We start from the raw sequence: 6,192 nt of genomic DNA on the forward strand, positions 1-6,192 counted from the left end.
CTCTGACATAGCAGCCCTGTCCATACTTTTTTGAATTTAGTGGTTGTTACAGCATTTAGCAGGGTCCTTTCCAGAAATAGCTGACAGGCATCTTGTACCCAGAGAGCCCTGAGCTCCAGCTACTGTCAAGTTTCCGTTCTCTATCAGGAAGAGTTTTGTTCCTTCCTCCATTTTGCCTGCCTGTACCTTAGTGTTGCATCCCTTGGCTTTCTCCCTCTCTCTCCCTGATCTTCTGTAGAGAAAGCATGGAAAACCATGATCACCATTACCCATCATGCAACCTGGTCCATGACAGCAACCAAAACAAAGTCAGAGAAAGTCCAAGTGTCCTGGACCGTGGCACCTTAGAGAGAGACCATAGCAGTCTCTATTTTTTAATTTACTTTTTTAATTATTTATTTTATGTATGTGAGTGCTCTATCTGCATATTCACCTGCAGGTCAGAAGTGGGCACCAGATCTCATTACAGATGGCTGTGAGCCACCATGTGGTTGCTGGGAATTGAACTCTGGACCTCTAGAAGAGCACTCAGTGCTCTTAACCCCTGAGCCATCTCTCCAGCCCTCTATTTTTTAATTTAGATGGCAAATTTCATTCCCCACCTCTACTTGTAAGTTTTCTGGCCTCTCACTTGCAGTTTTCTAACCACGCTGCCTCTGGAGCCACCATTGCTCTGTGAGAGTTCAGCCACAAGCAGCAGCCAACCTGGGTGTGTTAAGTCCTTTCCCTTTATCTCCCATGTGCCCACAGGAAGCTGCCTTTTGTCTGTGGGTGAGAATAAGTGTCTCTATTAAAGAGACCTGTGGGAGACAGTTTTTGATTCAATCGTATTTTGGTTTTCAGCTTCAGTTCTTTTGGTAAGAAATGGCCTTTCACTCACGTCTTCTCAGATCAAGCCTCATGTTTAACCACTTTTTAAATAACTATTAACAATGAACATTCACTCATATATTTAATAAAAACCTCCTTTATTTGTTAATTCATAATATCTGCCAAATAATCACACATCTAGGCAATGATTCATTAAAAATTGAGCACAAAGCTGACCATGATAATTAATCTATTATCCCACTATCAGTTACTCTTCCTCCCGTCCAAGGTCCCAGGCACTTGCTTTCTTCTCTTCTGTGGATTCTGTCCATCCTCTTCCTCTCCTGCTCTCTCTCTTCAAGTCCCAGGTGCTGGGATCTCACTTTCTTCCCCTAGCTTGTGTAGGTCTCCTCTTCCTATCTTAGCCTGCTTGGATGATGCTCTTCTCTGTAGTTTGCCCTGGAATAATGTTCCTTTCCCTGGCTTAGGCTGACTGGATGATGCTACTGTCTCTGGTGCAGCCCGGCTGGATGATGCATCCATAACTGGCCTGGCCTGGCTGGATGATGCATCCTTCACTGGCATGGCCTGGCTGGATGATGCATCCTTCACTGGAATGGCCTGGCTGGATGATGCATCCATAACTGGCATGGCCTGGTTGGATGATGCTCTTCTCTGTGGTCTGGCTTCTTTGAATAATGTTCCTCTCTCTGTCATAGGCTGGGTGGACGATGCTGTTCTCTCTGGTGCAGCTAGGCTGGATGATGCATCCATAACTGGCATGGCCTTTTTGGATGATGCTCCTCTCATTAGTCTGGCCTGTTTGCATGATGTCTCCATCGCTGACATGGCCTGTTTGGATGATGACTCCATCACTGGCATGGCCTGGTTGGATGATACACCCATCATTGGCATGGTCTGGGAGGAGGGTACTCCTCTCATTTGCATGGCCTCCTTGAATATTCTCAGAAATGAACTCCTTTGATTTTTCTGTCATATTTTTCAGCACTAGGTCTTGATAACATTTAAATTATTCCTGAGAAGAAAGAATAGTTTTAATCTTTTTAAGAAATGATTCATCAAGCTAGGCAGTGGTGGCACACGCCTTTAATCCCAGCCCTTGGGAGGCAGAGGCAGGTGGATCCCTGTTAGTTCGAGGCCAACCTGGTCTACAGAGTCCAGCACAGTCGAGGCTAACAAAGAAACCCTGTCTTGAGAATCCCCCCGCCCAAAAAAAAAAAAAAGAAAGAAAGAAAAAGAAATGTTTCATCATTTTTAAGGAGCCTTAATTTATATACTTAATACATATAATGAATTTTTATATGGTTTTGTTTTTGCTTTTGTTTTGTTTTGTGGGTTTTTTTTCCTCTTATTTTTTGTTTTTCTAGACGGGGTCTCTCTGTGGCCTTGGCTGTCCTGGACTCACTTTGTAGAGCATGCTGGCCCCAAACTCACAGCGATCTGCCTGCCTCTGCTTCCCTGTTTTTGGGTTTTTAGACAGGGTTTCTCGGTGTAACCCTGTCTGTTCTGGAATTCACTCTGTAGAGGAAGCTGCCCTCTAACACAAAGATGTGCCTGCCGCTGCCTACCAAGGGCTAATATATAACATGTATGCCATCACACAGATATTTTTTCATTGTTATTTTTAGTTATGCTTCTGTGCACTGGCTGCAGTGTCCATAGAGCATAGAAGGAGACATTAGGTCACCTGTAGTTGGAGATACAGGTGGCTCTAAGCCACCAGGCCAGTGCTGGGAATTGAACTCTTGCCGTCACAGGAACAGTCATTGCCCTTAACCACTGAACCACCTCTCCAGCCCCAGACATTGATCTTTGACTCAGTTTTGGAGACAGGGCCAGTATAGTCTGTGCCAGGGATAGAACCCAGAACTTTTTGAAATTCAAGGCCATCACTCTGTCAACTGACCCCATCACCTTTAGCCAGAGAGTTGGATAATAAAGTGATGGGTCCAGAAGAGAAATGTACCATCCTCACGTGAGAAAGCTGCTTACTAATTTCTCACAGATATTTAATATGCTCTTTCAGCCTCTCCGTCCTCGGTCCCTGAGGTAGATGTATTGAGAATCTATCAGTGGCTGGAGCAGACAGCGTGCTCCCACCCTAGATCACAAGACAGTAAGAAAAGATGGCTCTGGACTGTCAAGGACAATATTCTGAGCCCTGTGTGGTGGCCTACTCCAGGAGCCCAGTTCATGGGAAATAGAGGCAGAAGAGGCAGGAGTTCAAGGCCATCTTCAGCTATGCAAGTGTGAAGCTAGCCTAGGATAAATATGACTCTGGTTCAAAAAAAAAGAAAACAATAGAAAATAAATAAATAGTAAAAAAAAAAACCTACTCCCACATACTTTGTTTATCACTACAACACAAGAGAATATAGGAACCAACTGCTTTAAGAAAGGGCCCTAGCCAGTCCATACTGTGGCATGCCTTTAAATCCTAGATTCAGCAGGCAGAGGCAGGTAGATCCCTGAGTTCAAGGCCAGACTGGTCTACAGAGTGAGTTCCAAGGCCGTCAGGGATAGATAGAAAAACACAGTGTGCAGGGAACAGAACAAGAAAGAATAAAAAGAAGGGAAGGAAGGAAGGAAAGAGGAAGAGAGAGAGAAACAAAGATTCCCACTGAGCCCTGTTGGCCTCAAGTCAGGCTTGCCTTCACACTGCATAGCTGATATGTGCAATCCTCTAGGGAGCCTTAGTGTATCTGAATAAAGTTAGTGGGTAAGCAAATAAACAACTCAGGAGCTAGAGAAATGGTTCAGAGGTTAGGAGCACTGTGTGCTCTTCCAGAGGTCCTGAGGTCAACTCCCAGCAACTGCTTGGTGGCTCACAACCATCTATAATGAGATTCTGTGCCCTCTTCTGGCATGCAGGTGTACATGCAGACAGAATACTGTATACATAATAAATAACTACATCTTTGAAAAAAAGAAAAGAAAAGACTCATTCCTCTCTATCATCCACTCCTGAACGATGCCATGGTCAATAAACAGGAATTATTTGATTTTAAAAAGCCCAGCCACTTGTACTACCACCACTCAGGAGACAAAGGCAAAAGCCAGCCTGACCTACATAGCAAGTTCCAGGCCATCCAAGGCTACACAGTGAGACCCTACATCCATAATACAGTCATATCAATGCATTATTGACAGTGAAGCATGGGCATATGCCTGTAAGGCAGCACTTTGGGATGTGACAGCAGGAAGACCCTGAGATCAAGACAGGCCTCAGAGCGGGATGACGTTGGCATATGCTTTTAATCCCAGGCCTTGTGAAGCAGAGGCAGGCACATTTCTGTGGGTTCCAGGCCAGACTAGCCTATAGAGTGAGTTCCAGGACAGCTGAGGTATGTCAGGGACTGGCCAGGATCTTGGGGACTAATTAAAATTTACATTGTGCGTACAGACCCCAAAGTTCAGGACAGGTAAAAAAATAAATGGGACTCCAAAAGAGACCTTGACTAAATTGACCATTGAGACTGGCTTAAAAGATTAGAGACGCCTCCTACCCTTTGCTCTATTCAGAGCCAAAAACACTCTCTCACGATTTAACCTGACCCCCTATAAAATCCTGTATGGGGGACCACGCCCTTTGTCTACTATGCTTAATTATTATCAACCTTCTGCTTCCAAAACTGACTTACAGGCCCGCCTTAAAAGACTCCAGGCAGTTCAAGCCCAAGTTTGGGCTCCACTGGCCAAAATTTACAAGCCTGGCCACTCTCAGACAGCAGGACATCCCTTCCACATTGGTGACTCTGTCTACATCCGTTGACACCAGTCTCAAGGACTCGAGTCTCCCTGGGAGGGGCTTTACACCATCCTGCTCACCACACCCACCACTCTGAAGTTCGACAGAATAGCCACCTGGGTTCATGCCTCTCACGCCAAAGCTGCCCCAGCTACTCTTGACTCTGCTCTAGAGACACCACGATGGCAGCTCCATCGCTCCCAAGATCCACTCAAGATAAGACTTGACCAGTCCGGCTGGTCAGTTATTGGGGGGCCGAGGAGGGTCGCAACCTGTGAATAAAGAACGGGCGAGAGAAAGGCAGAGCCCAAGGAAACCGTAGCTTGTCAAGAGCCATTTATTGAAGGTGAGGGCAGGCTTTTTAAAACCTGCTTTAGGGAGGGCGGGGGTAGGCGAGGAGGGTAATGGAAAAGTACAGAATCTTCTGGGGTTGGGCCCCGGGAACATCTGCAGGGGGAGGGGGTTTCTTAGTTTGGGGCAAAGCAGGATTTCTCTGTGGTTATCTCAGGGTCAGATCGTTCTCTTCTTGGGGCTAAGCCAGATGCCTTGCGGGCCTAGTGGGTGGCCAAGCAGGATGTTTGCTGCAGGTGCTGAATGGGTGGGGGTCAGCCACAGGCCATTTGGTTCCTGGCAAAGACTTACCTGATTACGGGATTGACTATGAGTATTCTGCTTCTCACCCTTGTACCCTGTTTTGGCTATAACTCAGGCTCTGATCCTAACTCAACAGTACCAAACCCTCAGAAGTAGGGACATGCCTTAAGATTAAGGCCAGTTAAAACCTCAAGGGGGGATTGTAAGACTCTCTCTATCTCAGCCTAAGCCTGGGACTGTGACCCAGACAAGTTTGGGAAAGTGACCCAGAAAAATTTAAGGCCAGTTTCAGTTTCTGAGATCAAGGGGGCCAACTAAGATAAACAATTTCAACTAAGGTAAAAAAATTCTCAGAAAAATACTAACTACAAATTCCCCAACACCCCTCATTGCCAAGAATAGCCCCCGAGACCAACGACCACTGCAATAGTCAATAACATTTAGACAAGCACCCCTAGCGACCACCAGAGCCAATCCTAACATAGGGCACACAGCCCCTCCTAACCTTTGCAGTTTTAGCCTTTAAAAGTAGCCTGTAACAGTGACTCAGGGTGCCTCCGCCTCTCGAGTGAGTGCTGAGGTCCCCTGATGCACGTCAGCAGTAAACCTTGTGCTTTTGCATCAACACTGTGGTCCTCGAGTGGTCTCTGGCGATGGCCCCTGCTTCCCGAGTGGACTCTAGGGTCCAACAGAACTTCCCACTTCAAATAATTAAGCAAAGACCTCACAGGTGTGCAAAGCCACTTTAGGGCTTTAGCTGTAACCATCACTAGCACAGCTACATTAGGTTAAAATAGGTGACAATGGATCTGGAGAGACAGCTCATTGGTTAAGAGCACTGGCTGCTCTTCCAAAGGTCCTGAGTTCAGTTCCCTGCAACCACACAATGGCTTATAGCCATCTATAATGAGCTCTGGTGCCCTCTTCTGGCCTTCGGGTGTTAGGTGCAGGCAGAACACTGTTACGTAAATAAATCTTTTAAAATAATGGTGGTAATGTCCCTTGACATTCATTCAGTA

The 6,192-nt window shown here is 46.2% G+C and overlaps 1 protein-coding gene across 6 annotated transcripts in view; it reads right to left on the bottom strand.

Annotated features, from left to right (window-relative positions):
• The window catches only part of LOC311589016 (uncharacterized protein), a 130,712-nt gene that overhangs the window by 107,033 nt on the left and 17,487 nt on the right, over positions 1 to 6,192 (bottom strand). The gene's annotated exons all lie outside the window — the stretch shown is intronic.

The sequence above is a fragment of the Acomys minous genome (genome assembly GCF_964271855.1).
Source record: "Acomys minous genome assembly, chromosome: 18".
NCBI classification, from domain to species: domain Eukaryota; kingdom Metazoa; phylum Chordata; class Mammalia; order Rodentia; family Muridae; genus Acomys; species Acomys minous.